Source organism: Hyla sarda, chromosome 3 (assembly GCF_029499605.1).
Source record: "Hyla sarda isolate aHylSar1 chromosome 3, aHylSar1.hap1, whole genome shotgun sequence".
NCBI lineage: Eukaryota > Metazoa > Chordata > Amphibia > Anura > Hylidae > Hyla > Hyla sarda.
In genome coordinates this window covers 174602292-174625095 of record NC_079191.1, presented here as the reverse complement: position 1 = coordinate 174625095, position 22804 = coordinate 174602292, and the positions used below count along the sequence as shown (strand labels likewise).

At 43.0% G+C, this 22804-nt stretch overlaps 1 protein-coding gene across 1 annotated transcript in view; it reads left to right on the top strand.

The window, feature by feature from the left end:
* Window positions 1-784: 784 nt before the first annotated feature.
* Window positions 785-22804, top strand: part of LOC130360677 (intestinal-type alkaline phosphatase 1-like) — a 94601-nt gene continuing 72581 nt past the window's right edge. The window contains exon 1 of the mRNA XM_056563229.1: window positions 785-795. The gene's annotated coding sequence lies outside the window, so the exon portion shown is untranslated. The remainder of the gene's footprint in view (window positions 796-22804) is intronic.

Below are 22804 nucleotides of genomic sequence, written 5' to 3'. Positions count from 1 at the left end.
TTTGTGACACCCCACAAGGTGTAATCTCTAATAGGCAATGAGGTATTTGTAACACCCCACAAGGTGTAATCTCTAGTAGGCGATGAGGTATTTGTGACACCCCACAAGATGTAATCTCTAATAGGAGATGAGGTTTTTGTGACACCCCACAAGGTGTAATCTCTAATAGGAGATGAGGTATTTGTGACACCCCACAAGGTGTAATCCCTAATAGGAGATCAGGTATTTGTAACACCCCACAAGGTGTAATCTCTAGTAGGAGATTAGGTATTTGTGACACCCCATGAGATGTAATCTCTAGTAGGAGATGAGGTATTTGTGACACCCCACAATGTGTAATCTCTAATAGGAGATGAGGTATTTGTGACACCCCACAAGGTGTAATCTCTAATAGGAGATCAGGTATTTGTGACACTGCACAAGGTGTAATCTCTAATAGGAGATGAGGTATTTGTGACACCCCACAAGGTGTAATCTTTAATAGGAGATTAGGTAATTGTGACACCCCACAAGGTGTAATCTCTAATAGGAGATGAAGTATTTGTGACACCCCATGAGGTGTAATTTCTAATAGGAGATTAGGTATTTGTGACACCCCACAAGGTGTAATCTCTAGTAGGAGATGAGGTACTTGTGGTGTAATCTCTAAAAGGAGATTAGGTAATTGTGACACCCCACAAGGTGTAATCTCTAACAGGAGATGAGGTATTTGTGACAACCCACAAGGTGTAATCTCTAGTAGGAGATGAGGTATTTGTGACACCCCACAAAGTGTAATCTCTAATAGGAGATCAGGTATTTGTAACACCCCACAAGGTGTAATCTCTAATAGGAGATGAGGTATTTGAGACACCCCACAAAGTGTAATCTCTAGTAGGAGATGAGGTATTTGTGACACCCCACAAATTGTAATCTCTAATAGGAGATGAGGTATCTGTGACATCCCCACAAGGTGTAATCTCTAATAGGAGATGGGGTATCTGTGACATCCCCACAAGGTGTAATCTCTAATAGGAGATGAGGTATTTGTGACACCCACAACATGTAATCTCTAATAGGGGATGAGGTACTTGTGACACACCTGAAGGTGTAATCTCTTATAGGGGACGAGGTATTTGTGACACCTCCCAAGGTGTAATCTATAATAGGAGATGTGGTATTTGTGACACCCCACAACGTGTAATCTCTAGTAGGAGATGAATTATTTGTGACACTCCACAAGGTGTAATCTCTAGTAGGAGATGGGGTATTTGTGACACCTCACAAGACATCTGCCAATCTTTCTCTGTACCTTTTAGAACATCATAGTTACCACCATTGCACATAAAAAGTCAATGATTTCGGGCAAATACGGACCCTGTTCACACATTCACAGATTCAATTGATCAAGGCGTTAGTACTGCAGACAGGTAGAATTATGAATAAAATAGAATAATGTCCATACTTTTATACGGATAATAAATCCTTCATGTGTTTATTCAATTCTTGACGAAGTATTCAGTATTCAGACATATGAGTGTCATTATTCATAATGCAAAATGAAATTAGCATACCTCGGTCAGATGGGGAGAGACACGAGTACACACTTGCCGCGCTACATTTCAGGGGCACGTCCCCTCAGTCATGCGCACAGGTTTGATAGAGGAGTGGGTTTAAGAATGGTAGCGGCTGGATTCTATACTAGCGCACATCGTCATACTTCATTCACCATCCAGGACTCGCTAGCATGCTGAAATCCACTAATACAAATACACCTTAAATTTACAGTGTTCATTTAACCCTTTTGGTTCCAGATATTCTAGTTCTACTATCCAAAATGTTTCCCTTTTCAGCAAATTCTTTTTATTCATATCCACATCACTGTTCTTTTTCACTTCTTCAATAAATTGCCACCGTAGATCAGATGCTACATGACCATATTCTTTAAAATATCAGGCCACGTCTTATAGCAGACTTGTGTTCCCCTATCCTTAATTTAATCATCCATGTGGTTTGTCCTACATAGATGAGATAAATCACATTATTACTGTTGCATGTGTAATATATCCTCTAATAGGGATTTTGTGGCCCTTAGGCCCTTTGTGGCCATTTGTGTTGTAAAAACTATTTTTCTTTTGGGGCCTTCAGTGGCCCCAGGATTAGCTATGCCTTTATGGCTAATTTTGAAAAAACAAATGTTTTCGGATCCCTCAGCCTGGACACGTTGTCCACGTGGCTTCGCTACGTTGATGACGTCTTCATGCTATGGATCGGTTCCGAGGAGTCATTAATGTAATTCATGGAGCAGTTAAATTTATGTCATAGTACCCTTAAATTCACATTGACATACAATCCATATAGCATTTGCTTTTTAGATGTGGAGGTTAGAAAAACAATGACAGGGTTTGAGACCACACTATTCACAAAACCTATGGACAGAAATAGTATGCTCCATCGACGTAGTTATCACGGTCCCACAGTTTTCAAGGGACTCCCCAAAAGTCAGTTTATAAGAGCACAATGTATTTCTAGTAATGATAGTGAATGTATAAAAAATAGAGAGAAGATCGTTGAGAAATTTGTGTCAAAAGGATTTGGCAAGAAAACAGTGGAGAAGGTGTGGATAGAAGTTGGAAAAACCAGTAGAAAGGAATTAAGACAAAATAAAAATAGTGTGTTAAAGAAAAGAAAATTGTTATCTACAGATAAAAAATATGGATTACTATTTCGGGATCCTCCCTTGTTTACATGCAAAAAAGGTAAAACTGTGGGTGATAAACTAGTGAGAAGTGATATTACTAAAAAGTGTGAAGATAAATAAACATTTATGGCAGCCAGAAAAAATTGTACTTTTCATGTTTCTCTTGCACTCAGTGTAATGGCATTATAAAAGGTGGTGACATTTTACATCCGACTAAGGGCCACAAAATCCCTATCATAGGATATAACACATGCAACAGTAATAATGTGATTTATCTCTTAAAATGCCTGTGTGGCTTTGTCTATGTAGGACAAACCACACGGATAATTAAATTAAGGATAGGGGAACACAAGTCTGCTATAAGACGTTATTCACACGAAGATTCTGCAGCATGTGCGGCACCTCAGTACGGAGAGACAACTGTGGCCTGATATTTTAAAGAATATGGTCATGTAGTGTCTGATCTAAGGTGGCAAGTTATTGAAGAAGTGAAAAAGAACAGTGATGTGGATATGAATAAAAAGAATTTGCTGAAAAGGGAAACATTTTGGATAGTAGAACTAGAATATCTGGAACCAAAAGGGTTAAATGAACACTGTAACTTTAACTTACTGGCACCAGTTGATTTAAAAAAAAAAAAAACGTTTTCCACCGGAGTACCCCTTTAACGACAATGGACGTAATTATACGTCATGATGCTGTGGTACTTAACGCATCATGACGTACATTTGTGCTCCACCATGACAGCGAGCACTGGACCGGTGTTCGTGTCATGCGCGGCAGGTCCCGGCTGTTATCAGCAGGGACCCGCCGATAATGGTGGACATCCGCGATCACATTGATGTCCGCCATTAACCCCTCAGATGCCATGATCAATACAGATCATGGCATCTGCGGCAGTGCGGTACTTTAAATGGATGATCGGATCGCCCGCAGAGCTGCTGCGGGGATCCGATCATCCATAATGGCAGACGGAGGTCCCTTCACCTGCCTCCGTCCATCTCCAGGGGTCTTCTGCTCTGGTCTGAGATCGAGCAGACCAGAGCAGAAGATCACCGATAACACTGATCAGTGCTATGCCCTATGCATAGCACTGAACAGTATTAGCAATCAAATGATTGCTATAAAAAGTCCCCTATGGGGCCTATTAAAGTGTAAAAAGAAAACTCAATATATGTAAAAAAAAATTGAAAAATCCCCTCCCCCAGTAAAAACGTAAATCATCCGTTTTTCTCATTTTACCCCCAAAAAGGCAATAAAAAATGTATAAACATATTTGGTATCGCCGCATGCATAAAAGTCTGATCTATCAAAATATATTGTTAATCATCCCATACAGTGAACAGCGTAAACAAAAAAAAAAGTCCAAAATTGCTGCATTTTTGTCACATTTTATTCCAAATTTTTTTTTTATAAAAAATTAATAAAAAGTAAAGCCTAAGCAAAAGTGGTACAGATAAAAACTACAGATCACAGCACAAAAAATGAGCCCTGATACTGCCCCATATACGGAAAAATGATTTACTCAGCTCAGTAAGGTCAAAGAACAAATACTTTTTCATGATAGTAATCAGGGTTATGATTTTTAAAAGGTAAGGAGGAAAAAACGAAAGTGCAAAAATGGAAAAACCCTCCATCCCCAAGGGGTTAAGGTGTATTTGTAATAGTGGATTTCAGCATGCTAGCGAGTCTTGGATGGTGAATGAAGTATGACGATGTGGGCTAGTCTTGAAGGGTTAATTACTCACCTGAATCCAGCCGCTACCATTCTTAAACCCCCTCCTCTATCGAACCTGTGCGCATGACTGAGGGGACGTGCCCTTGAAACATAGCGCGGCAGGTTTGTACTCATGTCTCTCCCCATCTGGCCGAGGTATTATGAATAATGGCACTCATATGTCTGAATACTGAATATATCGTCAAGAATCAAATAAACACATGAAGGATTTCTTATCTGTATAAAAGTGTGGGGGAGATTATTGGGGGAGATTTATCAAAACCTGTGCAAAGGAAAAGTTGCCCAGTTGCCCATAGCAACCAATCAGATCGCTTCTTTCATTTTTAACATGGCCTCTGCAAAATGAAAGAAGTAATCTGATTGGTTGTTATGGGCAACTGGACAACTTTTCCTTTGCACAGGTTTTGATGCTTTTTTCTACCTGTCTGCAGTAATAATACCTTGATCATTTGAGTTTATATAAATCTTTCTCTGTACAAAATAATATTTTTGCCAATAAACATTTGCAGACAGAGCGTGTTTATACATCACACCTTTTGTTACCCCTCCAAAAAGTATGAGGTTAAAAGAGAAATTATTATTTTTTTGTCAGAAATGTCTTCAGTTTCTTTAAATTAATACTGAATTTGTTTTTAAATTCTTCCCTTTGTTTAAAATATCAACAATTACGGCAAGCGTGACAAGTCTTCCCAACACAGTATAAAAAATATAAAACATTTAAAACTCCTTTTATCAATACTTTGTATTGGTGTTGCCATTTATTTCCCCCCAGTAGGGGCTGGACCTGGATTGCCTAGTCAAAGTATTGATTGAATATTCCTCCAAAAGTTTTACTGTGTGTACTGTGACTAGAAATCATGCTAATAGCCACTAGGGGGCATTAGAGTACAATTATTTATGCTTTCTTTCGGTGCTGGATGCACACTGTTTTTAGAGAATGTTTTGGGACCATTTTCACGGTTAATTGTACAATAAATAGTAATATCCTGATTGTAATGAAAGGGCTGGATTTTATATTGTTTCCTAAGCACAGGTACATACATTTGGTAGCAGATGTGTCTGGTACTGAAGCCCAGTTCCCTTCACTTGAATGGCACTGAGCTGTAAACAGCTGGAGAATCAAGCACAGCCCCCACTACATGAATACCTCCTAACTTTTTTGGATGGCCAAGAGAAACACTAATGGTTCTATGTATGAAAGTTTCATTTTTACATGCATTTCTATGTGCCTAAATACTTTTTAATTTAAATATTAAATGATACATCTGAATATAACAGTATTTAACCAGGTAATAATCAATATGGGGTCTAATACACAGTTAGCACTAAAGTAGAAAGTATATAAATGAGAATTTATTTCCTATGTTAAAAAAAAGGATATTTGGGGAGGGATTGCAGAGGTCCAATTAAGTAAAATTACAGCCGGATGTCTCTCCCTTACCTCCATGCAGCTTAGTTTTGCTCTGTATGTACTACAGCAGCCTCTATAAACAGAATTTGGATAACACTGATCAATGTATTGTTCAGTTTTAGCAATCAAATGAATGATTGTTAAAGTCTTCTATGGGGACTATAAAATTGTGAAAAATAAATAAAATAATAAAAAATAAAAATGGTAAATAAGCTTCTCCCCAAATATAGTTTAAATGACCCCTCGTTTCCAAATAAGGTGAGGTTAACAATAATAATTATAAACCTATTTGGTATTGGCTCGTGAAAAATATTTCAATATTATGTTTACGATCCAGCAAGGGAAACAACATAATCTTAAAAAAAATACCAAACGCCAGAATTGCTGATTTTTAGCCACCTCAGGTACCCAAAAAATCTATAAAGAATAATCAAAAAGCTGCATCAAAACAAAAAAGGTACCGATTAAAAACTACATATTGCAGTGCAAAACATGAGCCCTCATAAAGCCTCCTATACGGAAAAATCTAAAAGTTATAGGTGTCAAAATAGGACAAGGACGAGCATACTTATTTTCTTTAAAAAAGTTTAAAAAAAATTCAGTTGTAAAATAAAAGAAAACTTTTTTATTGCAGGGCTTTTTTTTCACATGTGTCAAAAAATCCAAAAAACCCTTCAAAGGGGTGTGGCCATCAGGGAAAAGAGGCGTGTTCAAAGAAAAAAACTACATGTTGGAAAAAAAAAATACAAATTTACAAATTTTTCCACATAAAATGTGATTGATTTAAGACCTGGAAAACCAGACAGCTCAGAGCATGTGTGAAAAAAAGCAAAACATAGAGAAAATTGCCAAGTACAAGATACAATATTAAATACCATGGACAAATACCTGCCAGAAACAAAAACTCACAAAGAAAACTACCCTCCACTCTTAGTAAATGAGGTCCACGGTGTCAGTTTTACCGTAAAAAACTCATAACTTCATAAAAAAACTACCAAAAGAACATCCAAAAAGTTGCAAATTTATGGGGGTTTTTCTGTTTCCCACCACAAATAATATTTTTTTGGGTACAGATTTTATTGTAAAATGTAGAGTATCATTGCAAAGTACAATTAGTAGTGCAAATAAAAAGCCCTCATATGGGTCTGTAGATGGAAAAATAAAAGTTATATTACTGTAACCCCTTAACGACGCAGGACGTATATTTACGTCCTGCGCCGGCTCCCGCGATATGAAGCGATCGCGGCGATGTGTGGTATTAACCCTTTAGAAGCGGCGGTCAAAGTTGACCGCCGCTTCTAAACTGAAAGTGACCCGGCTGCTCAGTCGGGCTGTTCGGGACTGCCGCGGTGAAATCGCGGCGTCCCGAACAGCTGACAGGACACCGGGAGGGGCCTTACCTGCCTCCTCGCAGTGGCGGATCCAGGGGGGGGGGCAACGGGGCAATTGCCCCCCCCCCCAAGATTGCCGCACGCAGCACCCGCCCCACCACCTTGCATGGTGGAGCCGAAGCTGTAAGCTCCAGCTCCACCATTCACTGAACTTTCACACGTTGTGATTACACAGTGTGTGAGCTGCGGGGACGCCATCCACTAGAGGCCGGCGCGATGACGTCACATCATCGCGCCAGCGCCCGAAGATCCTGTCCCCGCAGCCCGCATACTGTAAGTAGTGAAGAGTATGTTCAGGGGCCAGGGGATTTGGGGAAACTATATACAGGAGGAGGGGGAGGGGGATTTAAAAACTTGGAAAAAGGGAATATTTAATGTGTAGGGCAAAGCACAGGGGGCATTATATGGGAAGAGCACATGGCAGGGGGCCCCCCTGTGCTGTGCCCCTCACATATAATGCCCCCTGTGCTGTGTCCCACACATATAATTTATATGTTTGGGGCACAGCACAGGGGGCATTATATGTGAGGGGCATAGCACAGGGGGCATTATATGTGAGGGGCACAGCACAGGGGGCATTATATGAAATAATGCCTCCTGTGCTGTGCCCCTCACATATAATGCCCCCTGTGCTGTGCCCCTCACATATAAATTATATTTGTGGGGCACAGGGGACATTATATGTGAGGGGCACAGAACAGGAGGCATTATTTCATATAATGCCCCCTGTGCTGTGCTCCACACATATAATGCCCCCTGTGCTGTGCCCCTCGCATATAATGCCCCCTGTGCTGTGCCCCACACATATAAATTAAATGTGTGGGGCACAGCACAGGGGGCATTATATGTGAGGGGCACAGCACAGGGGCCATTATATGTGAGGGGCAAAGCACAGGAGGCATTATTTCATATAATGCCCCCTGTGCTGTACTCCACACATATAATGCCACCTGTGCTGTGCCCCACACATATAATGCCCTGTGCTATGCCCCACACATATAATTCCCCCTGTGCTGTGCCCCTCACATATAATGCCCCCTGTGCTGTGCCCCACACATATAAATTATATGTGTGGGGCACAGGGGGCATTATATGTGGGGGGCATTATATGTGAGGGGCACAGCACAGGAGGCATTATTTCATATAATGCCCCCTGTGCTGTGCTCCACACATATAATGCCACCTGTGCTGTGCCCCACACATATAATGCCCCGTGCCTTGCCCCACACATATAATGCCCCCTGTGCTGTGCCCATCAGATATAATGCCCCATAATGCACCCCTCACATATAATGCCCCCATCACGCACCCCTCACATATAATGCCCCCATCATGCACCCCTCATATATAATGCACCCATCATGCGCCCTTCACATATAATGCCCCCGTCATGCGCCCCTCACATATAATGCCCCCTGTGCTGTGCCCCTCACAAATAATGCTCCTTTCATGTGCCCCAAACATAAAATGCCCCCTGTGCTGTCCCCCTCACATATAATGCCCCCTGAGGGGACAGGATGGGGGCATTATATGTGAGGGGCACAGCACAGGGGGCATTATATGTGAAGGGCACAGCACGGGGCATTATATGTGAGGGGCGCATGATGGGGGCATTATATATGAGGGGCAAAGAACAGGGGCATTAAATGTGAAGGGCACATGATGGGGGAATTATATGTGAGGGGCGCATGATGGGGGCATTATATATGAGGGGCAAAGAACAGGGGCGTTAAATGTGAAGGGCACAGCACGGGGCATTATATGTGAGGGGCGCATGATGGGGGCATTATATGTGAGGGGCAAAGAACGGGGGCATTATATGTGAAGGGCACAGCACAGGGGGCAATATATGTTAGGGGCACAGGACAGAGGGCATTATTATTATGTGGGGGGGAACAGGACGGGTCATAATTATTATATGTAGGGGCACAAAATGGGGCATTATTACTATATGTGAAGGCACAGAGTGTTCTGCCTTTCAGAAGTATAGTGCATATGATGAGGTTATGGGACCTATAACACTGCAAAAAAAAATGTAAAAAAAAAAGTGTTAATAAAGGTCATTTAACCCCTTCCCTAATAAAAGTTTGAATCACCCCCCTTTTCCCATAAAAAAATAAAACATATGTGGTATCGCCGCATGCGTAAATGTCCGAACTATAAAAATATATCATTAATTAAACCGCACGGTCAATGGCGTACGCGCAAAAAAATTCCAAAGTCCAAAAAAGCGTATTTTGGTCACTTTTTATACCATAAAAAAATGAATAAAAAGTGATCAAAAAGTCCGATCAAAACAAAAATCATACCGATAAAAACTTCAGATCACGGCGCAAAAAATGAGTCCTCATACCGGCCTGTACGTGGAAAAAAAAAGTTATAGGGGTCAGAAGATGACATTTTTAAACGTATAAATTTTCTTGCATGTAGTTGTGATTTTTTCCAGAAGTGCGACAAAATCAAACCTATATAAGTAGGGTATCATTTTAACCGTATGGACCTACAGAATAATGATAAGGTGTAATTTTTACTGAAATATGCACTGCGTAGAAACGGAAGCCCCCAAAAGTTACAAAATGGCGTTTTTACTTCGATTTTGTCGCATAATGATTTTTTTTTTTTCGTTTTGGCGTGCATTTTTGGGTAAAATGACTAATGTCACTGCAAAGTAGAATTGGCGACGCAAAAAATAAGCCATAATATGGATTTTTAAGTGGAAAATTGAAAGGGATATGATTTTTAAAAGGTAAGGAGGAAAAGACGAAAGTGCAAAAACGGAAAAACCCTGAGTCCTTAAGGGGTTAAAGGCAAGGAGATAAAAACTAAATGCAAAATAGAAATTAAGGCCAAAATAGCCAATGGCATTAAGGAGTTAACCTGTACCAAGACATTAGCATTGAATAAATAAATCATTTATTATATAATAAACCCTCAGCCATTGCAGTTAAAGCTGAATTCTGTAACTTTTTTTTTAAATTGCATCTTTTTTTTAATTTTTTTTTACAGCTCATGTTACTGATTAATGATGAATAATTCAAAATATTGTAGTAAAACAATTTCTTTGGCCTTTTTTTTTTTTTGCCGAGACACATTACAGCTGGGGGCAATGTTGCTTTACACATTTTTTGCTCAGCATTTAGGACAATTACCTTACTAGGAAGCATTGAGAAATAGGAGACTATGGGGGAGATTTATCATTGTTGCTTTGGTAAGCAAGTTCTGTAGGCATTTATTTTTTTTTTGCTTTATTTTTGTTTATGTATGGCACATTTATCATACTATCACAAGGGGTTGATAACATAAGGCTTAAATAAGCTAAAACCAATAAATCACTTTTGAATACCATTTTTTTTAGCACACATAAGCAAAACTTCAGAACACCAATGTGCAGCAAATGTGTGATATATATATATATATATATATATATATATATGTTTATTACTTTTTTTTTTTACAACTTAAATGTACTAACTTTTTTTCTTTTACTTCTCATTTCAGATCCGTGTATTCTGTGGATTACTTTAGATTTGGAGGACTACGGTGACCAGTGTTTTTTTGTTTAATGTTAATAAAATGGTTAATGAGAGCTTTTGGGGGAGTGTTGTTTTTGCAATAAATATTTTTTTACACGTGTTGTGTTTTTTAAAATTTTATTTACTTGACAGGAGTAGTAGTGGAAGCCGTCTTATAGAGGGAGTCCATTACTAAGCCGGGCTTAGTGTTAGCCACAAAAACAGCTAGCGCTAACCCCCAATTGTTACCCCGGTACCCACCGCCACAGGGTTACCGAGAAGAGTCGGTACCAACAGGCCCAGTGCGTCAAAAATGGTGCGCCTAGGCAGTAACAGGCTGGCATTATTAAGGCTGGGGAGGGCCAGTAACAATGGTCCTCGCCCACCCTGGTAATGTCAGGCTGTTGCTGCTTGGTTGGTATTTGGCTGAGAAAAAAAATAGGGGGAACCTTATGCTTTTTTTTGCATAAATAATTTAATATTTATAAAAAAAAAACAAAACACATAGTTCCCCCGATTTTTATTTTCAGCCAAATACCATCCAAGCAGCAACAGCCTGATGTTACCAGGGTGAGCGAGGACCATTGTTACTGACCCTCCCCAGCCTAAATAACTCCAGCCTGTTACTGCCTAGGCCCAGGAGCGCTATTTTTGACACTCCTGTGGCGGTTGGTACCGGGGAAATAATTGAAGGTTAGCACTAGCTGTTTTTGTGGCTAACACTAAGCCCCTTAGTAATGGACTCCGTCTATAAGACAACTTCCACTACCTGGCCCGTCAAGTAAATAAATAAAAAACACGACACGTTTAAAAAGAAATTATTCCAAAAAACAAGCCTGCGTTCACCATTTTGTTAACATTAACCCCTTAAGGACGCAGGACGTATTCAAACGGCCCCTTTTCCGAGTCCTTAAGGACTCAGGACGTTTGAGTACGTCCTGTCAAATCCCGGCCCCCCGCCGCTAGCCGGAGGGGAGCCGGTGCCCGATGCCTGCTGAAATCGTTCAGCAGGCATCGGGGCATATCGCCCAGGGGGGTCATTATGCCCCCCCATGTCGGCGATGGCCGCAGATCGCTGGACAATTCAGTCCAGCGATCTGCGGCAGATTCCGGGTCAATCGGGTCTCCAGTGACCCGGTGACCCGGAATTACAGGCTGTTCGGGGCCGTCTCCGACGGCCCCGAACAGCCAGAGCCTGCAGGGGTGAGGTGGCACTGGTGCCACCTCACGATCGCCCTGATTCGTCGGCCGGATTACCGGCCGACCAATCAGGGCGCCTGCTGCGGGTGTCAGTCCCGCAACCCGCTCCGCTCCTCTTCCGGAGGACGTGAGCGGGTGCGGGACGTGCACCCCAGGTGCTGGGGACCCCGATCCCCGGCGTCAATGTTGGGATCGGGGCCCCAGCAGCGACGGCCGCGGCGGAGACGACGAGGGACTGACCTGTGCGGCGAGGATCGTTGGAGGTGAGTGACAGCCTCCTGCTGTTGCTTAGCAACAGCTCCCAGCATGCAAAAAGGGCATGCTGGGAGCTGTAGTTATGCAACAGCAGGAGGCAGACCACCACAACTCCCAGCATGCCCTTATGGGCAGTGGCGTTGCGACCCGGGTGCGGGGGGTGCGGCCCGCACCGGGTGACACCAACCTAATGGGGTGACACCAAGACGCTCCGTAGCCCCACCCCCCCCATCTGTGCCCGACCGGCCTCCCATCCGTCAGCACCCACCCCCCCCACCCCGCGCTGTGTGTGCGCAACCCCCCTCTTTCTCCTGCACTGTGCGCCCGTCCATCATCACACCCCCCCTCACCTTCACCAGTACTGTGCCCGGCCTCCGCTCCCACGTCTGCGCCGGCCTGACGTCACACCGCATGGCCGCGCAGGAGGACGTCAGTTACGTCACTCGCACGGCGCCCGGTGAGAAGGAGTGCTGCGCTGGATAGGTGAGTGTGTATGTCTGTCTCTCTGTCTGTATCTATCTATGCTTGTGTGTGTGTATCAGACTCTGTGTGTGTGTGTGTGTGTGTGACTGTGTATGTGTGTCTGTGAGTGTGTGTGTCTCTCTGACTGTGTGTGTTTGTGTGTGTCTCTCTCTCTGTGTTGTATGTGTTTTTTGTGTGTGTGTGTGTGTGTGTGTGTGTGTGTGTGGGGGGGGGGGGGGGGGGGGGGGTGGTTGTATAACCAGCAATCTATTGTGGGGAGACTTTGACCCATTGTGGGGAACCTGCAAGGGAACCTGCGGCCTAATGTGGGGAAACTACTACCAAGTGTGGGGAGTCTATGCTACCTTATGTGGGGAGTCTATGCTAACTTATGTGGGGAGTCTATGCTACCTTATGTGGGGAATCTGTGCTACCTAATGTGGGGAAATTGCTACCTAATGTGGGGAATCTGTGCTACCTAATGTGGGGAAATTGCTACCTAATGTGGGGTAACTGGTACCTACCTAATGTGGGGGAACTGGTACCAAATGTGGGAAATCTATGCTGCCTAATGTGGGGAATAGATGCTACCTAATGTGGGGAAACTGCGACCTACCTAATGCGGGGGAACTGCTGCCTACCTAATGCTCCCCCCCTGGCAGTAGCACCCTCATCATCCACCAGCAACACCCCCCCCCCCCCCCAGCAGCACCTCCATCAGCAGATCCTGATGGTGGATGATGGCGGTGCTCCTGCCAGGAGGATGATCCTGCGGATGGATGATGGGGATGATACTGCCAGGGGGGATGGCCAGTAGCACCCTCATCATCCTCCAGCAACACCCCCCGAGTAGTAGCACCCCCATCATCCACTAGCAACACCACCAATACCCCCCTCCCGTCGTAATAGCATCAGCTAACGGATGTTGAGGGGTGTTACTGCGGTTGTGGTATTATATTCAGAGGGTGCACTGTATGGCAACGTTATATTCAGAGGGCGCCGTTTGTGGTAGTATTATATTCAGAGGGCGCCGTTTGTGGTAGTATTATATTCAGAGGGCGCAGTTTGTGGTAGTATTATATTCAGAGGGCGCAGTTTGTGGTAGTATTATTAGAGATGAGCGAACTTACAGTAAATTCGATTCGTCACAAACTTCTCGGCTCGGCAGTTGATGACTTATTCTGCGTAAATTAGTTCAGCCTTCAGGTGCTCCGGTGGGCTGGAAAAGGTGGATACAATCCTAGGAAAGAGTCTCCTAGGACTGTATCCACCTTTTCCAGCCCACGGGAGCACCTGAAAGCTGAACTAATTTATGCAGGAAAAGTTATCAACTGCCGAGCAGAGAAGTTTGTGACGAGTTGAATTTACTGTAGTTTGCTCATCTCTAAGTATTATATTCAGAGGGCGCAGTGGGTGGTAGTATTATATTCAGAGGGTACAGTATGTGGCGGTATTATATTCAGGGGTACAGTATGTGGCAGATTTATATTCAGGGGTACAGTATGTGGCAGATTTATATTCAGGGGTACAGTATGTGGCAGATTTATATTCAGAGGGTACAGTATGTGGCAGATTTATATTCAGAGGGTACAGTATGTGGCAGATTTATATTCAGAGGGTACAGCATGTGGCAGATTTATATTCAGAGGGCGCAGTTTGTGGTAGTATTATATTCAGAGGGTACAGTATGTGGTAGTATTATATTCAGTGGGTACAGTGTGTGGCGGTATTATATTCAGGGGTACAGTATGTGGCAGATTTATATTCAGAGGGTACAGTATGTGTTGGTATTATATTCAGAATGTACAGTGTGTGGTAGTATTATATTCAGTGGGTATGGTGTATGGAAGGTTTATAATCAAAGAGTATAGTGTATAGTAGTATTATATTTAGAGGATACAGTGTCTGGCAGGTTTATAATAATAATTATTTTCATATAGAGGATGAGAATGCGCTGACATAGTGAGGAGACGTCTGGGCGTCACATTCTGCAGAGAGAAGTTTTAGCTGGATCAAGTCCTGGCGGTATGTACCATCTGAATTAGATAAGGGAAGACTATAGAGAAGACGTCACCTGTAGTCATTGTGTATTCTCCTCACTATAGAGAAGACGTCACCTGTAGTCACTGATATCATTGTACATTCTCCTCACTATAGAGAAGACGTCACCTGTAGTCACTGATATCATTGTGTATTCTCCTCACTATAGAGAAGACGTCACCTGTAATCACTGATATCATTGTGTATTCTCCTCACTATAGAGAAGATGTCCCCTGTAATCACTGATATCATTGTGTATTCTCCTCACTATAGAGAAGACGTCCCCTGTAGTCACTGATGTCATTGTGTATTCTCCTCACTATAGAGAAGACGTCCCCTGTAGTCAGATATCATTGTGTATTCTCCTCACTATAGAGAAGATGTCACCTGTAGTCACTGATATCATTGTGTATTCTCCTCACTATAGAGAAGATGTCACCTGTAGTCACTGATATCATTGTGTATTCTCCTCACTATAGAGAAGATGTCACCTGTAGTCACTGATACCATTGTACATTCTCCTCTCTACATCAGAGCTGTAGTCACTTGTCAGTTCTACAGTTAGGTCAGTGAAACTACAACTCCCAGCATAACCTCACCACTGCTCAAAGGGGTACTCTACTGGAAAACATTTTTTTTAATCAGCTGGTGCTACAAAGTTAAACAGATTTGTAAATTACTTCTATTTAAAAATCTTAATCCTTCCAGTACTTATTAGCTGCTGTATAAGCGATTCACAGGAAGTTATTTTCCTTTTTAATTTATTTTCCTGTGGAAACATATATTTATTTATTTTAAATCTACTGGTAGCAGAAAGTTAAACAGATTTGTAAATTACTAACATTAAAAAATCTTAATCCTTCCAGTACTTATTAGCTGCTGAATACTAGAGAGGAAATTATTTTCTTTTTGGAACACAGAGCTCTCTGCTGAATCATGACCACAGTGCTCTGTGCTGACACCTCTGTCCATGTCAAGAACTGTCCATAGTAGGAGCAAATCCCCATAGCAAACCTATCCTGCTCTGGACAGTTCCTGACATGGACAGAGGTGTCAGCAAATAGCACTGTGGTCAGACTGGAAAGAACTACACAACTTCCTGTGGAGCATACACCAGCTTATAAGTACTGTAAGTATTAAGATTTTAAATAGAAGTAATTTAAAAATCTGTTTAACTTTCTGGCACCAGTTGATATAAAAGTAAATGTTTTCCAGTGGAGTACCCCTTTAAGTAATTCTGGGAGCTGTATATTTCAATGGTGAAAACTTCTTTAACACTTTCCTATTCTGGGGCAACTGGTATATCTGATTATTATACTGGAATTTCTCACAATGCGCTACAACAGTGGTGTATGTCACAACAGGCTAAATACTTACTGGGGGGGGGGGGGGTAGGTATGGGGGTGACACCATTTTCTACCGCACCGGGTGACACTAACCCTAGCAACGCCACTGCTTATGGGCATGCTGGGACTTGTAGTTTTGCAACAGCTGGAGGCACATTTTTTCTATGGAAAAGTGTACCTTCAGCTGTTGTGTAACTACAACTCCCAGCTTGCACCAACAGCTAAAGTGCATGCTGGGAGTTGTAGTAGTGCATCTGCTGGTTGCATAACTACAACTCCCAGCATGCCCGTTGGCTGTCGGTGACTGCTATGAGTTGTAGTTTTGCAACAGCTGAAGGCACACTGAGTTATGTAGCAAACCAGTGTGTCTCCAGCTGTTGAATAACTACAGTCCCCAGCATCCCCAGCCAAAGTAGTATGCCTCCAGCTGTTGCATAACTACAAGACCCAGCATGCCCTTCCGCTGTCCGTACATGCTGGGGGTTGTAGCTTTTGCAACAGCTGAAGGCACACTGGTTGCAAAACACTGAGTTTGTTACCAAACTCTGTGTTTCACAACCAGTGTGCCTCCAGCTGTTGCAAAACTACAACTCCCAGCATGCACTGATACGTACATGCTGGGAGTTGTAGTTTTGCAACAGCTGGATGTCCCCCCCCCCCCCCAATGTGAACGTACAGGGTACACTCACATGGGCGGAGGATTACAGCAAGTATCCGGCTGCAAGTTTGAGCTGCGGCAAATTTTCTGTCGCAGCTCAAACTGCCAGCGAGAAACTACTGTGAACCCCCCGCCCGTGCGACTGTACCCTAAAAACACTACACTACACTAACACACAATAAAAAGTAAAAAACACTACGTATACACATACCCCTACACAACCCCCCTCCCCTCCCCAATAAAAATGAAAAACGTCTGGTACGCCACTGTTTCCAAAACGGAGCCTCCAGCGGTTGCAAAACTACAACTCCCAACATGCACTGATAGACCGTATATGCTGGGAGTTGTAGTTTTGCAACAGCTGGATGTCCCCCCCCCCCTAATGTTAACGTACAGGGTACACTCACATGGGCGGAGGATTACAGTAAGTATCCGGCTGCAAGTTTGAGCTGCGGCTCAAACTGCCATCATGAAACTACTGTGAACCCCCGCCCGTGTGACTGTACCCTAAAAACACTACACTACACTAACACAAAATAAAATAAAAAGTAAAAATCACTATATATACACATACCCCTACACAGCCCCCCTCCCCAATAAAAATGAAAAACGTCTGGTACGCAACTGTTTCCAAAACGGAGCCTCCAGCTGTTGCAAAACAACTACTCCCAATATTGCCAGATAGCCACTGACTGTCCAGGCATGCTGGGAGTTTTACAACAGCTGGAGGCACCCTGTTTGGGAATCACTGGCGTAGAATACCCCTATATCCACCCCTATGCAAGGCCTAATTTAGGCCTCAAATGCGCATGGCGCTCACACTTTGGAGCCCTGTCGTATTTCAAGGCAACAGTTTAGGGTCACATATGGGGTATCGCCATACTCGGGAGAAATTGTGTTACAAATTATGGGGGGTATTTTCTGCTTTTACCCTTTTTAAAAATGTAAAATTTTTGGGAAAAGAGGCATTTTAGGTAAAAAAAAAATATTTATTTTACATATGCAAAAGTCGTGAAACACCTGTGGGGTATTAAGGTTCACTTAACCCCTTGTTACGTTCCCCGAGGGGTCTAGTTTCCAAAATAGTATGCCATGTGTTTTTTTTTTGCTGTCCTGGCACCATAGGGGCTTCCTAAATGCGGCATGCCCCCAGAGCAAAATTTGCTTTCAAAAAGACAAATGTGACTCCTTCTCTTCTGAGACCTGTAGTGCGCCAGCAGAGCACTTTTCAACCCCATATGGGGCGTTTTCTGAATCGGGAGAAATTGGGCTTAAAATTTTCGGGGGTATTTTCTGCTTTAACCCTTTGTAAAAATGTAAATTTTTTGGGAAACCAAGCATTTTAGGTAATTTTTTATTTTTTTTTACATATGCAAAAGTTGTGAAACCCCTGTGGGGTATTAAGGTTCACTTTACCCCTTGCTACGTTCCCCAAGGGGTCTAGTTTCCAAAATGGTATGCCATGTGGGGTTTTTTGCTGTCCTGGCACCATAGGGGCTTCCTAAATGCGGCATGCCCCCAGAGCAAAATTTCCTTCAAAAAAGCCAAATGTGACTCCTTCTCTTCTGAGACCTGTAGTGCGCCAGCAGAGCACTTTTCACCCCCATATGGGGTGTTTTCTGAATCGGGAGAAATTGGGCTTCAAATTTTGGGGGGTATTTTCTGCTTTAACCCTTTGTAAAAATGTAAATTTTTTGGGAAACCAAGCATTTTAGGTAAATTTTTTTTTTTTTTTACATATGCAAAAGTTGTGAAACCCCTTTGGGGTATTAAGGTTCACTTTACCCCTTTTTACGTTCCCCAAGAGGTCTAGTTTCCAAAATTTTATGCCATGTGTTTTTTTTTGCTGTCCTGGCACCATAGGGGCTTCCTAAATGCGGCATGCCCCCAGAGCAAAATTTCCTTCAAAAAAGCCAAATGTGACTCCTTCTCTCCTGAGACCTGTAGTGCGCCAGCAGAGCACTTTTCACCCCCATATGGGGTGTTTTCTGAATCGGGAGAAATTGGGCTTCAAATTTTGGGGGGTATTTTCTGCTATTACCCTTTTTAAAAATGTAAAACTTTTGGGAAACCAAGCATTTTAGGGACTTTTTTTTTTTTTTTTTAACGTATGCAAAAGTTGTGAATCACCTGTGGGGTATTAAGGTTTACTTTACCCCTTGTTATGTTCCCCGAGGGGTCTAGTTTCCAAAATGGTATGCCATGTGTTTTTTTTTGCTGTTCTGGCACCATAGGGGCTTCCTAAATGTGACATGCCCCCAAAAACCATTTGTCGCTCCTTCCCTTCTGAGCCCTCTACTGCGCCCGCCGAACAATTAACATAGACATATGAGGTATATGCTTACTCGAGAGAAATTGGGTTTCAAATACAAGTAAAAATTTTGTCCTTTTAACCCCTTGCAAAAATTCAAAAATTGGGTCTACAAGAACATGCGAGTGTAAAAAATGAAGATTGTGAATTTTCTCCTTCACTTTGCTGCTATTCCTGTGAAACACCTAAAGGGTTAAAACGCTGACTGAATGTCATTTTGAATACTTTGGGGGGTGCAGTTTTTATAATGGGGTCTTTTATGGGGTATTTCTAATATGAAGACCCTTCAAATCCACTTCAAACCTGAACTGGTCCCTGAAAAAAAGCGAGTTTCAAAATTTTGTGAAAAATTGGAAAATTGCTGCGGAACTTTGAAGCCCTCTGGTGTCTTCCAAAAGTAAAAACTCATCAATTTTATGATGTAAACATAAAGTAGACATATTGTATATGTGAATAAAAAAAAATATTTTGAATATCCATTTTCCTTACAAGCAGAGAGCTTCAAAGTTAGAAAAATGCAAAATTTTCAAATTTTTCATCAAATTTTGGGATTTTTCACCAAGAAAGGATGCAAGTTACCACAAAATTTTACCACTAAGTTAAAGTAGAATATGTCACGGAATCAGATTGATAACTAAAAGCATTCCAGAGTTATAAATGTTTAAAGTGACAGTGGTCAGAATTGCAAAAAATGGCTGAGTCCTTAAGGTGAAAAAGGGCTCAGTCCTTAAGGGGTTAAACAGAAAGTAAAAAAATGCAGTCCACCGAATCCGAAGTAATCCACAAGATACATGGATCTGAAATGAAAAAGAAAAATAGGTTAATAGATTTATTGGCACCCGCCCGCGCATCTCCCGTTGCCGCATGACTACAACTCCCAGCATGCCCTTACAGTAACGACATGCTGGGAGTTGTAGTCATGTGGTGCGGGAGATGTGCGGGCAAGAGACAAGCCTGTCTCCTACCCCACCCCTGCATGACTACAACTCCCATATAATAGTGCGGCAGGGGGCAGGTGACAAGCTTGCTCAACTACATCTCCCAGCATGCCCTTACAGTAAGGGCATACTGGGAGTTGTAGTTGTGCAGCAGAGGGCAGGTTATACAAGCTGTAAGGACATGCTGGGAGTTGTAGTTGTGTAAGCCAGGGAAGTGGGCAGTAATACGCTCCGCTCCCTGGTCGGCGGTGATCAGAAAATCACTGTAATTTCATATTTTCCCGCTGTGTCCCGTGACACGGGAACCAGTGAGAAATTTGAAATGACAGTAAACTCTGCGGCACCGTAGCAAAGGGAGCCCGGGCTGACATAAATCTGCAGCCGCCCGAGACTCCCGCAGCCGGGCCGGGAGATGTGCAGGAGCCATCCCTCAGCGTGTACCGCAGCACTGAGGGATGGCAGGGACGGCTCCTGCACATCTCTCAGCCCATCTGCAGGAGTCCTGGGCGGCTGCAGAGTGATGCCAGCCAGGGCTCCTTTCAACATATAAGGGAGCCGCAGAGTTTTAGTCCCTACTGTAAGATCAAATTTCCCGCCGGGTCCTGTGATTGGCTGCTCTGTTCCAGCCAATCACGAGACCCAGCAGGAAATGTGAAACTACATTAGGGACTCCAAAAACTCTGCGGCGCTGAGGTATGTTAAAGGAGCCCGGGTTGGCATCACTCTGCAGACGCCCGGGCTCCATCTGATTTTATCCCTGCTACTCTCACTTAATGACGGGGGCACTGATTTACATCCCCCCCTTGTCTCCTACCCGCCCATGCCACACATCTCCCGCCCGCTACCTGCTATAAGACTACAACTCCCAGCATGCCCTCACTGTAAGGGCATGCTGGGAGTTGTAGTCTTGCAACAGGTAGCAGACAGATGGGAGATGTGCAGCGCGGGCGGGTGGGAGACAAGGTGGGGGATGTAAATCAGTGTGAAAATGATCAGGTAGTCAGAAAAGCAGGAAAATAAGCAAAGTTCAAGCTGGTGTAGATTCCTGGAGCTTTTTAATCAGATGCGCCTAGATCTGCAACAGTCGCAGTTGATAAATCAGGGTGCACTGGAAGGCGAAAAGTGAAAAAACGTCTACGTGAGCAAGATGTCAAGATGAGCGGTGGGATGTAAACTAAAAGAAAGTCGCAAATAAGCGGTGTTGCGCCAAAGTTGCGCAAAATTTATGGGAAAATAATGGGGGTTGTCGGGTTCCAACTGATGGGCACTCCCTGTGATCTCTTGTACAGGGCCCGGCAACTCACCCATCATTGGAGAGCTCTGGCCCCCACCCTTAGAGATAAGCAGAACAGAGGGCCCGCTAAGCCAATCCCCATGCCTAGACAGTGATTGGCTGAGCAGGCCGTCACTCCGACTCAGCTCAGAAAGTGGAGCCCAGACTGCTCCAAGGATGAGTAAGTTTCTAGGCCTCGTAAGCAGTTTGCTTAGGGTCTCCTATAGAAATTTTAGCAAAAAATTAGCTGTTTTTGATATTATATACTTATATATCACATTTCAGAATTGAAAAGCATAATGGCATGCCCATCTATATAGGACATGCCCCATTTGAATCACAAATAGTAGATCTAACTACCTGCATCACTCCTAAAAAGAATATAGACTACAGATCAGACCCTGCAGCCAGTCACTGGTCTCAGCAGTGATACCAGCATATATGGCATGTGAATGATGTGACCCTGGTACTTAAAGGGGTACTCCACTGGAAAACATTTCTTTTAAATCAACTGGTGCCAATTGTAATCCTTCCAGTACTTATCAGCTGCTGTATACTACAGAGGAAGTTCTTTTCTTTTTGAATTTCCTTTCTGCTTGACCACAAGTGCTCTCTGCTGACACCTCTGTACATGTCAGGAACTGTCAAGAGCAGGATATATTTGCTATAGGGATTTCCTCCTACTCTGGACAGTTCCTAAAATGGACATAGGTGTCAGCAGAGAGCACTGTGGTGAGACAGAACAGAAATTCAAAAAGAAAAGAACTTCCTCTGTAGTATACAGCAGCTGATACATATCTGTTTAACTTTCTGGCACCAATTGATTTAAATAATAAAATGTTTTCTGGAGGAGTACCCCTTTAAGGCATCAGGATGTACATTTACATCCTAAGCGTCATTCTGACTATGAAGTGAGTGCAGAAGCTGTGCATGCTTCATAGACAAGCAAGGCAAATGCGTTTATCTGTCATTAATCTCTTGTTATCTATTGCGATCACGCAAGACTGACTGTTGTGCCGTAGCACCTCTTTGTTATTCCTGCAATGTTCAAGATTTGTGCCTGACAGACTAAGTCAAGAAAAGTTCTTTTGTTCTTTGTTACAACCAAGATTTGTAAGTCATGTGCCCGGCTTCGGTCGAGAGACTCCTTGGGGTAGGATAGTCTATATAGCTGCATACCAGTCTCCTCAGGACCGGAACCCTGAGTTGACTGAACCATTAACTCCTTATGTACATGGACCACTGAGCAGTACATGAACTGTCGTGTAAATATTCAAAGTAATATATTTTTGGTTCAGTAAAATGGTTACGGAGGTGCATTGAAATGTCGTGGTCCTAATGTTATGGTCCTATAGTGTGTTTGTCCAGGTCCAATAAAAATGTATATAAGTTATTGTACACCCAAAAGTCACTGTGTACAGTCTTTTCTGATGACTGGTTATCTTATTACAGGGGTTGTCCTGATTTACTCAGGAGAAGCCCTTGTCACCCCACCAACAGCATATTGTACATATATAACAAACAGTATGTGTGGTACATTAAAGGGGTTATCCAGGAAAATATATCAACTGGCTCCAGAAAGTTAAACA